Consider the following 19,075-nt stretch of genomic DNA (forward strand, 5'->3'; position numbering starts at 1 on the left):
GAAAAGACTCTTAATATCACTTGTCACCAAGGAAAATCAAATTATAATCACAATGATATACCACTGTGCTCCCATCAGACAGCTAAAACAAAAAGAACAGATATTAAGTGTTAGCAAAGATATGGAGCAACTAGAACTCTCAAACACTGGTAGTGGAAGTGCAAAATGGTACAATCACTTTGAGGAACTGTTTGGGAGTATCTACTAAATTAAGGAGACATATACCTATACCCTATAAGCCCATCAATTCCGTTTCTAAGATACCAAAAAGATGTTAAGTACTAAAAAGAACATTCATCAGTTTTATCCAAAATAGTCCAAAGAAAAACCCAAATGTCTCTCCATTCATAACAGTGTTATATTCCTATACACAGCAATAAAAAAGAAACAACTGCTTGATACAACATAGATGATGATTCTCAGATTTACTAAACAAATCTATAGTGGACACAGGTCAGAGTACAGTGGTTACCTTTGGTGGGGGCGACACTGATGGGTGGGTACAAAGGAATCTACTGGATGGCAGGAAATGTTCTGTAGCTTGACATTGTTGGTTGTTACATGAGGTATATAATACATTAAAAATTATTGGACGCAACTAATTATGGCAAGAGAAATCAGGAAAGTGATTACCTGAAGTGGGCATGAGAGAAACCTGTATGAAAAGGGGTCCTGAGGGAACTTCTTTCCGGTGACAGAAATTTTCTAAATATTGACTAGGATGAGTTATATGGTCATACAAAGCTGTGAAAACTGTACACTTAAGGTCTGTTCACTTCATTGGAACTAAATTGTACCTCCACTAAAAGAAAGTTTACTGAGTTATACGTTCAAAATGTCTGTACTTTAAGTTATACCACAACAAAAAATGGTATTTGTATTTGGAGAGTCCAAAATACAATAGTTCACTAAAAGAAATGACTCATAAAAAAGATGCTCAACCTCACTCAAAATAAGAAGCAAATTAGAAGGACATTAAACACCACCTTTACTATCAGATTAGTGAAGAGCAAAATATACGGCAACACTATTGGCAGTGCTGGCAAGAGTGTGGGCAGACACCAGTGTTGAGAGCAGGAGTGTAAACCGGGACTGCCTCTGTGAGTCAATCTGGCGGAACGATCTGACCCACTGACAAACGTACCTATCCTTTGACCCAACAGTTCCAATACTAGTAATTTACCATACAGATACCTTTGCATGTACTGGAAATGATGTATGTACCAAGGTTATTCACTGCAACATTGCTGGTAATTGGAACAGAACTGAAACAACCAAAATATCCGTCAACTGGGGAAACCACTTAAATAAATTATGGTATATCCATACAATAAAATACCTTGCCACCATTTAAAAAATAGTGGGGGTGGGGGGAAGCTCTTCATGTGTTGATGTGATATCTAAAAAACATAACTGAAAAAAAGCAAGATATAGCAAAGTGACCAGTATCCTATTATCTGTGTTTAAAACAACACTGGAGAGAAGATGTATATTATACACTTACCAGCTTTTACACACGCATATATTGAATTTCCCTGGAAGGATACAGAGGAAACCGGTAATATTGGTTGGCTCCAGAAAAGTAACTGGGTAGCTTGGAGGGGTGGGGGAACATGAGAAAGAATACACTTGATGTTTGAATAATGTCAATGTATTACCTAGTGAAATCATTTTGAGGCCGTTATCAGCTTCACTTCCTATATACATCGCTTGCTAAACACATAAAGAAATATTTGTATAAATGTATAAAATGTATAATGATCATAGATTCCCTCCAAAAAAAGTACCTATATGTGAATTAAAGTTTTTTTTCATCCTTAAAAATATCAATAGTCTGAATTTAAGTTCTTACAGTTGAACAGTAAATATTCAGCACTACATTGTCCAAGCCTGGAAAGGATATATACCTCTCCTCACCTCAAATATATTTCTAATATATTTCTGAAAAGAAAATATTTTTCTTGAGAATTATTAGCCACAAATTGACTATCGAGAAAGGCAAGTAAGTTATATACTCAACTCCAACCCACCTTGTACATGCATACACTCAACAACATAGCTTCAAGTAATAACTAAAACAACATTCCAAAATTGTTGTTCCAGAGCTGAGTAAAATTCATTGCAGCTTGGTTAATTATGGCTCTTTGACTTGACAAAAAAATGGATCCATATTTAGAACTACTATGATGTTTGCTATTGGAGTATTCCTTCCTAAAAGGACTCCCAAGTTGCTCCCCAATTTAAAAACCTGGATGGTTTCTTTGACATATCACTCCCTATTTTCAGATATTTTAGTTTTTACCCCAACTAAGTTCAGTTTAGTTAACATCATCTGGATTTCGGTTGCATATAAATTATTAGTTACAAGGCTATGGTGTCCCTAAATTTTAAATACAGCATTTTAAACATTTTTACTCTAAAAACATTTTAAACATATTTTAGAGTTTGTTGGAGACTTTCAAAAAAAATTTTTACAATAAAAAAATGTATATGATAGTATTATAATTTTACTTACCTTACTGCCTGCCTCCCTTCCTCTTAGTATCTAAAAATTTGTTATGGAACAAAAACTCGATTCCAAGTTTGAATAATTACTACTTTGGACTTACAAATCATAAAATGGGAAACAATCCACAACTTTCAGTATCTTTACACTTAAGCTAAATTCTTAACATATAATGATATAAATATATAAACACACCAGACAATAAGCATGTCATATAATAAAGACCAATCTTCTATCACAGGTAAATTAAAATAACATCTTGTTTCCTTAATTGTATTTAAAGGTGTTCACCTGGTTACACCTGACTACATAAAGTTTTAAGATATATATTATTACCTCTAATGAAAAAGAATCAGTATGGAAGAAACTACATAATTACAAACCAGTTTCTAAATGCTCCAAATACACATATTTCACAATCAGTTGTTACTGCTTCTGTCGGTGTTCATGAAAAAACAGACATAAATATACTGAGGTTTTCTCTTTCCATAAAGTTGTGCACGTTTAATACTAAAATATCAACACATACTTTAAAAAAACCACTTAATTATACATAACTTAAAAATAACCAATTATTTCTGAATTACATTTACCTATTAAACCTAAAAATTCCATTATTGCATTTACAATTTCAAACTTTATTGTAATTTTAGCCACTTAATTGTTTTCTCTAGTAGAAAAATATAAATGGGATGGTGGGAGCTAAAATATTAGCCTACTCTCTCTACCTTTACCTTACCAATTCAATTATTCCAATAACCAATCATCTTAAACCAAAACTAAAGAAGGAGCTCTTCATCTGTCCTCTAACATTCTACAACTTACTTTCCCTTAGTATTTTAGGGTTCTTGAATCCCTAAAACTTGACTGCATGTCTACATACACATACATTATATGTTTTCTTAACAAAATGAAAACTCCATTTCAGTTGTTAATGCAGTGATGGTGTTTATATTTTACTATTTTCTTCAATAATATTGTTCATTAATCAATAGAGAAAAGGTGGAAATTTATCACTTCAATATGTCCAAATGTCAGTAAAGACTGAATCCTGTGGATACTGATTTCTTAGAGGACTTTAAATCTATAGAGTTATACCTTTTATAATAATCAATCTAAAGGATAATATTATAACCACCTTGCAGCCACAAAAAAAGAGCAAACTTTCCAAATTTATAACTATTCATGCTTTCTTTAAAAAAGACACGCACAGACTGAAAGTGATGGAAAATGATTATTTCATACAAAAGGAAAAAAAGAAAAAAAAGCTGGGGTAGCAATACTTGTATCAGACAAAAAAGACATTAAAACCAAGACTATAACAAGAGACAAAGAAGGCCATTTCATGATAAAAGGATCTATCCAAAAGGAGGATATAATCCTTTTAAACGTTTATGCATCCAATGTAGAAGCATCAAAGCATATACAGCAGATACTGACAGACATAAAGGGAGAGGTTGACAGTAATATAGTCATAGCACGGGATTTTACACCCCATTGACATCAATGGATATATCATCCAAAGAGAAAAACAAGGAAGGAAGGGCCTTAAATGACACATTAGACCAGATGGATTTAACTGATATTTTTAGAACATTTCATCTCAAAGCAGCAGAATATACATTCTTTTCAAGCATACATGAAACATTTTCCAGGACAGACCACATGTTAGGCCACAAAACAAGTCTTAATAAATTTAACAAGACTGAAATCTTATCTAGCATCTTCTCCAATCACAGTGGTATGAAACTAGACATCCATTACAAGAAGAAAACTGAAACACACATGATGTGGAGACTAAATAACATGCTACTAAACAATGAATTGGTTAACAATGAGATCAATGAAGAAATCAAAAGATACCTTGAGACAAATTGTAATAAAAACACAATGACCCAAAAATCTACAGGACAGAGCCAAAGCAATTCTAAGAGGAAAATTCATAGCAATACTGGCTACCTTGAAACAAGAAAAAAATCTCTAATGTACACTGTAACCTTACACCTAAAGGAACTAGAAAAAGAATTTTAAAAGCCCAAAGTAGAAGGAAGGAAATAATAAAGATCAGACTGGAAACAGATCAACAAAACAAAAGCTGGTTCTTGGAAAAGATAAACAAAATTCATAAACCCTTAACCAGACTCATCGAGAAAAAGAGAGGACCCAAATAAATAAAATCAAAAATGAAAGAGAAGTAACAACTGGCACCACAGAAGTAAACGATTATACTTACATAACTTTAAACAGTACTTCAGATTAACTTTCTAACCTTACAAAACTGAGATTCTAATGACTTTTATATCATGTAAAATCTTTAGAAAAATTTTGAAAATATATGAAAAAGTAACTAACTTACAAATCTACATAAATTATACCCACTAGAAACCTCATGAATAGTTATACTATACCAATCTATTTTTATTGTGACTATTCTCAAATACCTAATTATCTCGTGGTTTAGGGTATGATGATGACAACGGGATTCCTCATTCCCACGCAGCATTTGCCCCTCCTTGCACTGTCCTCCTGCTGTTTTGTTCATTAGCTATACGGACATCAAATTCCCCATCCCACAAACCCCAATCTTCATACGCTTGTGCCTCCCAAAAAGAGCAGTAGCAAGCCAAAAAAAGAAAACCTGGATGTTTAGTTCTTTTTAATACCATTCTCTCCTGAATTTCCAATTGCTTTTTTTCAGAATTCAGAAATGTGAACCAGTTTGCAAAGAATTACGTGATGTCATTCTCACCTATCACACTGCCAGCTCAACTTTCTCCCTTCCGTCCAGAGCTGCCCCTTTCCCTCCCAAACTATCATCTCATCCTTTATGCACGACATCCAGGGCTGAAACATAATCCTGCTGCTCTGCTCCAAGTCCTTCACTTGTTCCATCACAGAAGAAGGTCCAAATTCCTAATCACAGTAAAGAAGTCACTTCATGGTATGATCCATCCTCCCTTTCCTATCTGTTCACATTAGTCTCCAACTTATAAACCATATGCTACACATAAAGCAAACTGCCAGACAAAAACAACTTGTTTAGCATCTTCATGCCAGTGTATATACAAAGGGTGCCCAAAAAATGTACATACATTTTAAGAAAGGAAAACTGTACCAATAATAAAAGATGAATACAAGTCACATTTGACTTCCGCAATTACAAGAGGTGCTCAAAGTGGTTACCATCAGCATCGACACTTCTGATTACGGCAAACTATTGCTTGAGCAACGTACCAGTGTCCACTTGTATACGTTTTTTTGGCACCCCCGGTATATATATCCTCTCCTCCTGTTATACCACTCGCATATCATTTTTATTGTAAATTATTTTAATATGGACAAATTCTCAGTAGTTAATACAAGCAATACTTGTAACTTATTTTAATATTTAAAAATTATGAATGTGAACATTTTCTCCATACTTGAAGAGATATACTTTCAGTACAATTCTGAAAATGCGCAGTACACAGACCAAAATAAAACCTGAAGTGCTGAAAAATTATCAGCTTTGATAGTCAACAATCATATAATTAAAATAAGGATATTTAAAAAAAATCTTTCTCAAAAATGTGTTTCATGCTACTTCTTTTTAATTTTCTCTACAGTGAAATCGGATGTAACAAATGCGCCTGAACTCAAACTAATGAATAAAACAACAGAAGTTTCTTCTTCAGATACCTAAAAAATATTCTCTCTACAGCTAACCTGTTCAAAATTGAGGTGTTAAGAGAAATGCAAATGTTTTCTTTAGGAAAATCCAATTCAGGTAATGATTAACCTGAAGAGATCAGTATTGCACATTTTCCATTTAGTTTAGCTTAACCCTGACTTAATTTTTAAATTATGTGTGCAATCATAGGGTTAAAGAGCATTAAATCCAGAAGAGACCTCGGAGGCCCAGTTCAATGTTTTAAAGACGAAGCAAATGAGGTCCAGAAAGATTAATATCTCTTGGGTCACAAAGGCTTTTTCTACATAACAATTTTCTTAATTGTTAAGAATATGTAACTTGTTAATTTTGTTACATGCTAAAAATGATTTAACTATCTGGTTAGGCTGAAGATGATTATCTTCCTCAGAGATTAAAATATCCCCTATATATGTATAATTAACCTGTTAATAATTTTCTAACAGCTGGCCTCAATTATTGGCTTCCATTATCTGTTAAGTTAGCAGAAGCTACGTTAAAAACAAAACCAAAATAAATAGCATCAATTTTTTTACTATGTAACTCATTTTGAGAAGACAAATTCATCCAAATACCCCTATTAGCAATAGACAGTACATAAAACTACAATTCCTATCACACAAGGGACATCAACTTTTCATTTTAAAAATGGATTGTATTTGAAAAGGCTGGGAATCACAGAGCAAAAAAGAAAGTTCCAGTTCTAGATAAAAGAAAATTTGAAATTAATTTTTATCATGGATTAAAGGCAACAACCCTTCCCAACTACAAATGGACACACATTTTGAGGTGGGGGTGTAGGGGGAGACAGTGGCTGTCTGACCAGCAGCTTCCTTCTTTACTCAACTATCATTCCCACTGCTCTCCCCCAACTCCCACCAGATACTTGGAAGCAGCCACAGTTCATATGTGGCCTCTGGCCATGGTGGGCACTTTCCCAAAACAAACTGATCAGTGCTTCAAGAATTTTTCAAACAGAGAAAGAGGTAGTTCTGACTCTCCAGCAGGGGAAAACAGAAAATAAAAATTCTGGCACTGGCTAGTTATGCTTTCCTCCATGTGAAGAAAACGAATCTCCTATGAGAGAAGAAACTTAACCAAAAAGAAAAAAACAGCTGTTAAAGAGATTTCTAGTAGCATTCAAAGGGGTCTAGTTCTAGTTGTCCTAAATCCTGGCTGACTCAATGCTCTTCCTATAGTTGAGTTATCTAATCCATTTTTGGATTCCATATGCCAATGAATTTGCCTTTTTGGCTTAAGCTAATTTGAATTGAGTTTCTATCACTGGACTGAATAGAAGAACTCTGACTCATATGCCAATTTTGGGAAGTTGACCATGATTAGTCAAGACAATATCACAGGAAAATGTAAGTAAAGGCAATTTACAAATTCTCCAGAATGTGTATAAAACATAAATGGAGATGTCCAGCCCTCCTCTTATTATTGTGGGAAATATGTATCTTTAAGTTAAAAAAAATGAAGTATTAACCTCTTAAAATCTAGCATTTATGATTAGCACAAGCACATTTTCAAATTTCACCAATTATCCATTTATTTTTTTTTCCAGACTGATTCAAATACCAGCTGTAAGTATGCTTTACAAGAAAAGCAGAGTGCACTCACATATGTCCCGATGCTTCCAAATGTACATACCAATGTAAGAAAAGCCTCTTACAAGCCTCCCCTAAATGCTGACCTTTCAATGAATTATTTCCAGTGTTCTATTGTGAGGACTAACCAGTTTAAGGCTATCAGCTGGTCATGAAAACACTCCTGAGAGAACAATTCACTCAAGTATTTACTTAAAACCTACCAGGTCCTGTTTTAAGTCATGGAGTGACATGGCAGAGTTCATACCTATTCTCACTGAGTTTAAACTATAAGAGTTTAAAAAAAAAAAAAGGTGTATATTAAGGAGCAAGGCTATTTCAGAGAGGGATAAGTGCTATGAGGAAAATAAGAGGGTCTTGTGACTGAAAATGGCTAAAGAGTGAGCAGCTACACTATAGTGTGACCTCTCTATGTGACCTCTGAGGTGGTGGCCCTGGAACTGAAATCTGAATGACATAAAAAAATTAGGCATATGACAATCTCAGGGCATAGCGTGAGGCACACAGCAAAGCAATGAAGGTACTGAGACAGAACAAGCTTGGGCTGGTATGGCTGGGCACAGTGAACGAGGGAAAGGGTGCTGTAAAATACAGTAAGGTTTGCGGGTGGCCAATGGCAGGGTCACATGTTGGGGGAAAGCCTCACAGGCTAAGGAAAGACATTTGAATTTTGTACTATAATGGAAAACCCATAAAGGAGAGGGGAAAGGAAGAAAACTGACATTATTGAGCATCTTATACAATGCCAGACAAAATAGTATATATACACATTTTTGCTATGCATTCTATAAAACTACATATGCGTTCATGTAAATCAAACCATGTGTATTTGTCATAGTATTTATCAAAACATCAGTATGCTGTTATGCACAATCTCAAAAAAAAAGCTACTTTTCCTGTTACTACCAGTTCTCACTTGTAGGAAGTCATTTACATGTTGATTTGTCAGACCAAAGGAACCAACCAATGTTATCTATTAGCAAAACATACATGAGTCATCTGGAAGAAAATGCAAGAAAGAAAAATGAGACGAGATGAAATAAGGCAGCCAGCTATTCACAAGAGTATATGACCCCACCCCTCCAAAAAAGGGAACAAACCAAGGAGAAAAGCAACGAATTAGAAAACATACCCCCATACAAGCATAAAGCCTAGGAATACAAAAGGTTAAGTTATCTACTTAAAAAGACTCTCCAGCAGACAAATAAATAAAGGGTGAAAAACACAAAAGCTTCCAAAATAAATTCTCTGTTCATGCCCCCATTTAATAGTACCTTCCCTGTTTCAACAACATTCAGAGAAAAGTGAAAATGTTAGTATTATAAATGTACGGGGCTTGGTGATTTTTTCAACTTCCTGATGAATTTTAAAATTTTTATTTGTAAGTATCAATGTTTCTTTAAATATCACTAAAATACTGTGTCAATGAGTTTAGTTCAGAGTTCTAAAACTGAAAATCTTCCCTTATAGCAAATTCTGGTTTCCAGAAAGAAGCTCAACTATCTGTCTCAGACAAAAGGATCATCTTTTACCTCATGTCATCTTCCACTTTGCAAGGTTCCAAATGATGATAGAACCATACCTACCCAAGATTTCTTATCCCCAACCTCCACTCCAAACACACAATATCTCAAATTGTCCTGGATATTTTTATCAGTAGCCAGAAGTAGCGGATGTTGCCCGAGCTCACCCTGACAGCTTGGTGTTACCATGACCTACTCCTATTTCTTCCATCTCTGACCCTCCTCTGTCTTCCAACTCTGTCTCATCACCACTACTCATCATTAAATGAAAATCTAATGCCACTCACTGCCAGCCTACAGGAAGAAAGAACAGGATGTTCCAGTGCTAGAATGTGGGTAGCAGTAGATCAGGAGAAGAGGAGGTCAGGATTAAGAGCCAATCTGGGCCACAGAATCACTTGTACAGTAATGGCTGGTTCAGAGACAAAGGGCATGGAGTGTGTACATCCTCTGAGCCCTGAGGGAAGGCCAGGGAAGGCCACAGTCAAAGGGGAGGGCGTCAGTAGGTGTACAGACTGAGCACGCATGCTAAGCTCAAGAACCCAGGAATATAAGTCATGCAACAATGGCATTATCAGTAGGAGGTCAAGGCCAGAGTTCTAATTAGGAAAAAAAGGGGGGGAACCAAGTAGAAACAAACTAGAAAGAATATAGGAGTATTAGGAGCACGTGAACAAGTCCACGCAACAACTCAATTCATGTTTAACTGCTAATATCACATCAAGGTCTTCATTTCTTTTAACCCACGTTTTGAATATATGCACTGTCTCTGCAGACGCCAAAAGCCGTAGGGCAGGAAGCTAGGTTTATCAAGCAGACCCTCACAATTCTTACAGTACGAACACAATGAGGTCAAGGGTTAATAAATTCATGAAAGTGGATGGATTCCTTTTCTAATTTTGTATATTTTAATCACCCTCAAAGAAATGGGGGTGTATTGTACTAGGAAACCTCTACCTCAGAGAGCCTCATGGATTCAAGTCAATATGCAAGTCAACAGTGTGCCAGCTACTGTACCAGATGATGGAGCAATGATGGATCTGAGGATAAAGGTGAGTGAAACACAACTACCCACAAGGAAGGCCCTACCCAGTGACAAAGGAGTCAACAAATAACTCTCAAGTCAAGGAGAGATCTGTGCTAAAAACAGATGACTAGACTCTCATAGAAAGCAGCTTAATCTTCAGTCAAATAGTGTAACTTCATGCAGCCAACGTGTTATGGTATGTTAGTTTTTAAAAATAATACAAAACAATCTTACCAAAACTCTTCTTTAATAGGACATAAAAAAATTAGTATGATAGTTATTCCTTTTTAAATAATTACTGCTCTTTCTGAAAAGTATTCAGGGTTCTTAATCCAGAGCTATTTGTAAATTATCCCTCCAAAAAAAGTCTTATATTCACATTCATTAGCAATGAAAATCCCTTACCCTTTGTATTTCACTTTTTACTTTTTGTATTTTATTTACCTTGCAAAATTGGGTGTTAGAATTTCAGAATCCTAGTAAGGGCTCAGAATACTACCTAAATACATTAGCACCAATAAATAGGACTTACATATGCTCTATCATTCAGAATGACAATCTGTTTCTCATTTTGAGTACTGGTTCTAAATCCACAAAGATCAGAGAATTACAATTCTACACTCCTTTGAACCACTATTTTCTAAATCCAGTTAATAAAGTCATTATTTGTAAAATAATAAAATCAGTTTAGAAATTTATAACAGCATTTTTTAAACAAAAAATAAGAGTACAGAGAATATGTACCACATATTAAAGCAAGTATCATTTCCTAAAAACTTACTTCAGTATTCTTGCACATACATACATCCTGTGTTAGTCATATGCATTTCTTAGTGAGAGTCCAAGTCAAAGTTTGTACAATGTGTAACGTGTATTTGACGTGACTGATCTGTCCTCGCAGTAGCCACTGAGAACCAAAGCAGTGTTTGATCTCTCAGAGACTGGAAAAAAAGAGATTCCATTTCCGAAAGCAAAAAGACTTATTTTTTAAGAAAGGTAGCAATCTTTTTTTTGAAGCACTAAAATGTGACCAAATTCAATAAAAAAACATTACTGTAAAGCATGTATCAGAGACATAAAGCTACATGGTACAGGTTCTCATTTTAAGAGTGAGCAACAAAAGCTCAATCACCAAATACAGTGTTAGCCCTCTAAATTGGGAATTCTAACCATCTCGTACTCTGCAGTTGCCACAGGAAGCCATGGTAGGTTTACAGGAGGGGTGTCATTTTTCTGCTTCTCTCTACAGCTGTTCCTCCTGAAGCTAACAAAGGCACCAAGTAGTAGCTAGCATTTACTGAGTACTTCCTATGTGCCAGGCCCTGTGATAATTGCTTTATATGCATTCACATTCCAATCATCACAATTGCTCTATGAAAAATATATTAATTATCCTTTATTCCCATTTTTCAGAATGGAAACCAACTGGATTGGTTACTTAATTTCCCAAAGCCATACAACTAATAAGTTGGGGTGACAGGATTCAAAACAGGTATGCCTGCATTCGGAGGCTGAGCTCTTCACCACATTAAGACCCTACAGTCAGGGTGTACTGCCGATGATCACACACAGACCCGCTACCTAGCCCTCTCACCACAAAAAAGAGAGGCACTGTTCTCAGGAAAAGACAGCGTCGAGTCACAGAACAGCAGAATTAAATGCACAAAAACACGTGCTACCTTTCTCTGAGGTTGTTCCAGCTGAAGTTGAAATTGATGAGCACAACAAGAAGGCAAAACCCTTTGGGTAAACAGCCAATGAACAATTACAAGTGATACCGACTACAACCAAAAATGGAATCAGAATATAATGTGCCTGTCTCCTTGGAATCAATAATACACGCATCTAAATTCACAAGTCACGCTGGGATCCATGCAGTATCATAATCTATAGTTCCACAGATCCCATTATGTCAGACTATCATAATTATTAAAACCAACTACTAAACCATAAGAACTCCAATTTTCACCTGATTTCCAAACCCTTGGCAAAACAACACCTTTGAAATCAAATACCACTACTTCTACACAACCAAAATCTTTTAATTTCTCATTATCAACCTTGGATAGGACTTAAAAATCACCAGTTCACTATCACTGAATACTTCCACTAGTATGATGACCCAATCATGAAACAGAACCACTTTTTTTTTTAATTTTTATTGGGGAATATTGGGGGACAGTGTGTTTCTCCAGGGCCCATCAGCTCAAAACAGCTGTCCCTCAAACTAGCTGTGGAGGTCAAAGCTCAGCTCCAAGTCCAGCCAACGTTCCCAATCTTTTAGTTGACCATCCCATGGGGGAACTGAACGGGCAACCCTGCTGCTGAGAGCCCGTGCTCCAACCAGCCGAGCCATCCGGCCGCCCCTCCAGCAGCTCGCCATCTACAATTCAGCCATGGAGGGCGCAGCCCATCAGCCCATGTGGGAACCGAACTTGCAACCCCGCTGCCCAGAGCCCAGGCTCCAACTAACTGTGCCATCTGGCAGCCCCCAACACTTTTTAATCATACTCAATGGCTCTAATTCTGCCAACAAATCTAAGAAATAACTATGCAGAAATATACACAGTCCCAGCTCTTTAAGAACTGACTGAAAATCATGGGAGAAATTAACATAGTTTTCTCTTCTTTTAACTACACAAATTGAAAGAAATACAAAGATTAAGAATTCTTAACTGGATGCCTTGATTTTTTCACAATCGTTGGTGTGTGTGAAATGGTAAAACTAATACAGTAAAATTCAAACAGTACAAAAAGTTATGCATGAAAATAAGTTTCTCCCACATCTGACCACATGATCTTCCCAACCCCAAACCCGCCCCCAAAACCAGTTATTACCGTGTTTCACCGAAAATAAGACGTAATTGGATCATCATTTGGAGCAAAAATTAGTAAGACTCAGTCTTATTTTATTATAAAACCAGATTTTATTTAACATAAGACCGGGTCTTAATTTTTGCTCCAAAAGACGCATTAGAGCTGATGGTCCAGCTAGTTCTTATTTTCAGGGAAACAGGGTAGTCTTTTGTGTATCTTTTTGTACCTTGAACACATAAAACGGGTACATATACATCTACTCATACACACTCCATCATGTGTGTCCTCCTTTCTACCTATCCCCCTTTGTAAACTAAAACGCAGGAGACTATACAAGATCTTCCGCCTCGTTTTTTTTCATTTAAACATTATCTTTGAGACGATCTTATAAATACTAACAAGATCATAAACATAAAATCTGTAAAATATCAATTCACACATAAAACATCTCTCATCAGGTGTTAAAACGGGTGACCTTTGTTGGCAGGACATAAGGAAATACAAGGTCAAAAAATAATTCCCTGTGAGGGCCTGTTAGTTTTTGCACAAGAATAGAAAAATGATTTCCATGATACAATAACAGACTGTACTCTTAAACCGTCTGTGATCTCACAAATGTACACTGCTTACTAAGGAAGACACTGAAAGGTGATTTAAAGAAAACCCATCACTTTGGTAGAAGAATATTTTTTTAAGTATATATTATATTTTTTTATATAAAAAGGTGCCAAAGAACATTGCCACAGCTACAAACAGCATCTAAAAATTCACACATATGATAAATTATATCCCATAAAAGGATAATTATATAGAAAAAGATGTTATGGAAATTCATTCATTATTTCTATTGCCTTATTTCAGAAACTCAAAGTAGATGACCCAATTGCTTTATACTGTGAGCTAATGACATCTGATAGCCACAAAACAGAAATGCAACAAAATTAGTATACACTCGACACTGTTCAAATTAAGGGGAAAGCATAAAACACCTCTCCCTAACCCATAAGCTGTGTTCTATTAGCAGTTGAAGGTAACCACCAAAATAGGTTATTACTATAACTCCTCTGGCAAGGTGTTTGCTTATGCTAATGTCAAGTACTTTCTATCATTCTACATAAGGTTGTAGATTTTCAGTCTTTAAACACTCTAAATTAAGCAAGTTTTCCATGTAGATCTCCCTCAAAAATCACATAACATTAAATGAGAGAATCTGTGAATTTTAATACAGGAATTGACCAAATAAGTATTTGTTGAATGAATGAGCAAACTTGAGGTAGTATTTCATGTGATCCTCTTAATATACATTTAGAAGCTAAATGACTTACACCATGTTAACTGTGGCTTTGCAAAAACTGATAAAAATTCATTTGCTTGATAGTGAACCCATGTTAAAACACTACCCACCATTCAAGGAGATATGCAATAAGAACAAAAACACAGTCGCTGATTACCTCATTATAATGTCCTATTATTCAGTGTGCTGAAAAAGACACAAAGCAAAAAAAAAAAAAAAAAAAGGGTAGAAAAGCTCTGATACCACTACCTTTGTTCTCAGACAAAATAAAGATATCAAGAAGTAGGTTGAAATCTAGTTCCTAAAAAGTAAAAATTTTTCACTGCTTCTGTTTAAAGGTAGTTGAAAATTTCAAACATCTCCTTTATTAAGGGAAAAAAACCAGTTTGAAAGCCCAGAGTACAATTTCATTAAAAAAATTATTCTATTAAGACACTAGAATGACCATCTCTGACCCATGCTTTCCATGTTGTTTTCTTTAAATTCTGCCTCCTGAAACTTTCATAAAGAGGAAAACAGGTGAACTCCCAAGTTTAAACATTCAATACCTATTCTTCTTCATTCATTCTTCAAATTATTCATTTCACATAAATCTTTTCCTTAACCTAGATACTCTATTTACTGAAAGTTAGTTGCTTATCTTTCAGCATGACCCATATAGTTTGATTGTATTAATTCTGAGTTAAGAATCTAAGCTCTCAGAAAGCAGAATAACATCCAACTCATTTTGTTTGATGCAAATAAACTGAAAAACTTGTATTTTAAAACTCTAAATGCTAAAACTTTCAAAAGGATAGAATACTAAATTAGTTGTGTTTTGAACAATTACATAGGTTATTTGGAACTGATATGGCACAGCCTTACCATAAACACCTATTGAAGGGAGGTGGTCCTGATGACACTCTTCTGGTAGATTAACCCTACTTATACAGTTTAACAGATACACCCCACCCTGAATGTTAACACATTAATAGCAATGCAATGTGGTCAGAATGCTGTCACACATACTGAAAGCTAAAAACATCTTATTGAGGCACACTACCGAGAAAATAATGAGCAAAAATACCTGCGACACTAAAAACACAAAGTCCAAAATCTTAAGTTTCATTATAACTGGCACAAATAAAACCAGATAAAGCCAATTTTAGTGTGATATGATTCCCAACTAGACTAGGTTTTTTCACCAATACTGTGGCTAGTATTCCAGAATTAAGAGGACAAAATTAATCTTTTTTTTTTTTTTTTTTATTGGGGAAGGGGAACAGGACTTTATTGGGGAACAGTGTGTACTTCCAGGACTTTTTTCCAAGTCAAGTTGTTTGTCCTTTCAATCTTAGTTGTGGAGGGTGCTGTTCAGCTCCAGGTCCAGTTACTGTTGTTAGTTGCAGGGGTCGCAGCCCACCATCCCTTGCGGGAGTCGAACCGGCAACCTTGTGGTTGAGAGGACGTGCTCCAATTAATTGAGCCATCCGGGAGCTCAGCGGCAGCTCAGCTCAAGGTGCCATGTTCAATCTTAGTTGCAGGGGGCGCTGCCCACCATCCCTTGCGGGACTCGAGGAATCAAACTGGCAACCTTGTGGTTGAGAGCCCACTGGCCCATGTAGGAATCAAACCGGCAGCCTTCAGAGTTAGGAGCATGGAGCTCTAACCGCCTGAGCCACCAGGCCGGCCCAAAATTAATCATTTTAATTTCACTGTAAGTTTGCACTAGTTTGTTTTTCATTCAAGTTAAATGTGACTTTGGTACATCTAAACCTTGAAGGCCTAATTCAGAAAGAAGTTTCTGCCACATCGACAACAGGACTTGTCACTGTTATTTTAACATTTGCCCTTGTAGAACAATCTATATTTTAACATGAAAATCGTATGAAGAAAGTCAAGAATTCTGCTAAATACTGTAAGGGAAAAGGTCCTTTCCTTCAAGAAATGTGACATGTAATTGGGGCGATGTGACACATACTCATAAAACAATGAATATTATGGAGTTTGTGATGTTCATTAAATGTAATGGAATCTCAGAGAAGAATTACCCTGAGTCAGGATGGCCAGAAAAAGCTTCATGGAAGAAGTGGGACTGCAACTAGGCTATAAAAAGGACAAAGGGAAGGAACAGCATGCGCAAAAGCAGAGTAATGAGTATAGAAAACTGCAGTATTTGATAGGCAGGCAAGACTCCCACTAGGGGAAGTGTGGGAAATTAAGCTGAATAGGTAGAATGGAGTCTTAAAAGCCAGACTGAAGCATATGAACTCAGTCCAGTTGGCAAAGGGAAGCCATTATGAGTTCTCCAGCAGGGGAACTGACATGATGAAATCAGTATTTTAAATAAATTATATTGTCAGTAGTTACAGAAGATAGGATGGAGACAAAAGTCTGCTGAAGGCAACTTACTAGAAAATTAATGCAATAACCCAGATGTAAAACCATTCATTCATTCATTCATTCATCCATCTACCCATCCACTGAGAAGAAAGTAGACTACTAGTTAAGAACATGGGCTACAGGACAGACAAACTGGACCTAAACCCCTCTGTGCATCCCTTACTGCCTGAGCTTGGTTTCCCTGCTGTTAAAAAAAAATCCGGGTATCACTGGCCCTGACCATCACAAGTACCTGACAAAGCACCCGTGCCGTCCTGACGTACAGAACTATTAGTATTTAATATTACTGCTGAAGTAAGAATGCTAAAGAATGGGAAGTGAAAATAAGGCAAGGCTCACAGATGTTTCAAAGGGACCGCACTTCCAAATAGAACTGTCTTGACAGCAGCTAAAAATATGGAGCAAGAACAAAGATGAAAGGTTAAGGCTGGCGAAAACAATAACCTACTTGAAGTAATCACTCCAATCTAAAAAGCAGATCCGAAGTACTGCCGGAGCCAGCCTAGAAAGACAAAATTCCCTTTTTATTTAAAAAGTTGGAAAATATTTCAAATGGTACAAGTGGATTTTAAAAGTCCAAGCCCAAGTGACAGAACAGCAGCAAAGGCATGCAACAGACCCACCATGTACCTACACCCAACCACGTAGCCTGATATTACTGTTCCCACCTAGTATTAAAATCCAGTCTAATTCTTCAAGGTAAGCCTTAAATCACAACTTCAAAAGTAAATAAATTAAGCCAAATTTATCTCAAATATTTTATCTAGGAACTGAGAAAATAAAGCTGCCAAATTCTTTCTATGACATTATTCCCCCTCTTAAAGCAAGTAAAATGTAATACAAAGAACAAACTTGAAATCCAAACCCATCATCATCATCCCCTTCACCTTACATTTCCATGCTTGCTGTATGTCAAGTACTCTTCTCAGCACCTTGCACATACAATTCTCTCAATCCTCACACTCCACAAAGTCAACTGTCCGCATGACAGAGGGGGGAACTGACACACAGCAGGAGTTACTCCCCTGAGGTCACACATACCACCCTGTTTCCCCGAAAATAAGACCTAGACAAACTCTATTGCATCTTTTGGAGCAAAATTTAATATAAGACCTGGGATTATATAATATTATAAAGACCGGGCCTTATATTAATCTTTGCTCCAAAAGACGCATTAGAGCCGATCGTCCGGCTAGGTCTTATTTTCGGGGAAACACAGTAGTAAGGAATGGAGCCTGAGTTTGAACCCAGGCAATCTGCCTCAAGGACCCCAGACGGAATCACTATGCTACACAAAACATGATTTTTCTTACACAAGTTTTCAAGAATATGTACTTGGAAGATAGTTGGGCATACTATTACTTGCTTTACCTTCTTATTTTCTTATTTCTGTGGGCAGTACTTGCAGAGGCTACTTCACCTCGTTCAATCTTAAGATAAAAAATATAGCTGTTGACAAGACTGCATCTAACTAAACACTGGTAACAGAGTTTAAGCACACTGATGTTTGCATCACATGAATTTCATTTATCCATGCAATCACTTGACCCGGTTAGTAGAGACACCCAACTTCTGAATTATAAACTTGATTAAAAACACTCGTTTTTGCAAGCATATCTACAGACAAGACTGACAAAACAGCTGGAAAATTTTGGCACTGCAAAAGTCATCTACAAATTTGGACTAGGGCTAAAATTTGGACAGACCTAAGTTTGAATTGCAGTGCATCATTTGGTCATTTGGTGGCCTTGGTCAAGTGAATTAACTTTTCTGCATGGCTGTGTCATCACGCACAGAAAGAACCCAATACTACCCACCTCATAGGATTAGTCTGAGGTATAAATGACACAGAAAGTAACTCACACCTTTCCTAGCTCCACAGCCCAAGCAGAGTCCCTTTCTTCTGGCTCTTTGTAACAGGCCAACTCATTGTACTCTTATGGAGTCCAATACCAGAGGTGATGAATAAACCTCTCCACCATCATCCGCTCTCTCAGTTGTTTGTTTGTCTGAATTCAAGTTTCTGTTGGTGATAGAGCAGAAGGTACCACTATGGTGGTCTCCAAACTGGACCATTCTGTTCCCAATTCTTTATTATACAGCCCTGGGAGCCTAGCCCTTCTGTACTATGGGAATGCATAAATGTCTCCATGTTAGCTGCTTTCTTTTTTTGCATTTCAGTGACTTATACTATACATGTTATTTGTGAAGTTAAATTCACATGAACT

General features: G+C 36.4%; 1 protein-coding gene across 5 annotated transcripts in view; it reads right to left on the bottom strand.

Annotated features, from left to right (window-relative positions):
• TBL1XR1 (TBL1X/Y related 1) overlaps positions 1-19,075 on the bottom strand; it is a 157,452-nt gene that overhangs the window by 134,478 nt on the left and 3,899 nt on the right. The window lies entirely within an intron of this gene.

This window comes from Rhinolophus sinicus, linkage group LG01 (assembly GCF_036562045.2).
Source record: "Rhinolophus sinicus isolate RSC01 linkage group LG01, ASM3656204v1, whole genome shotgun sequence".
Lineage (NCBI taxonomy): Eukaryota > Metazoa > Chordata > Mammalia > Chiroptera > Rhinolophidae > Rhinolophus > Rhinolophus sinicus.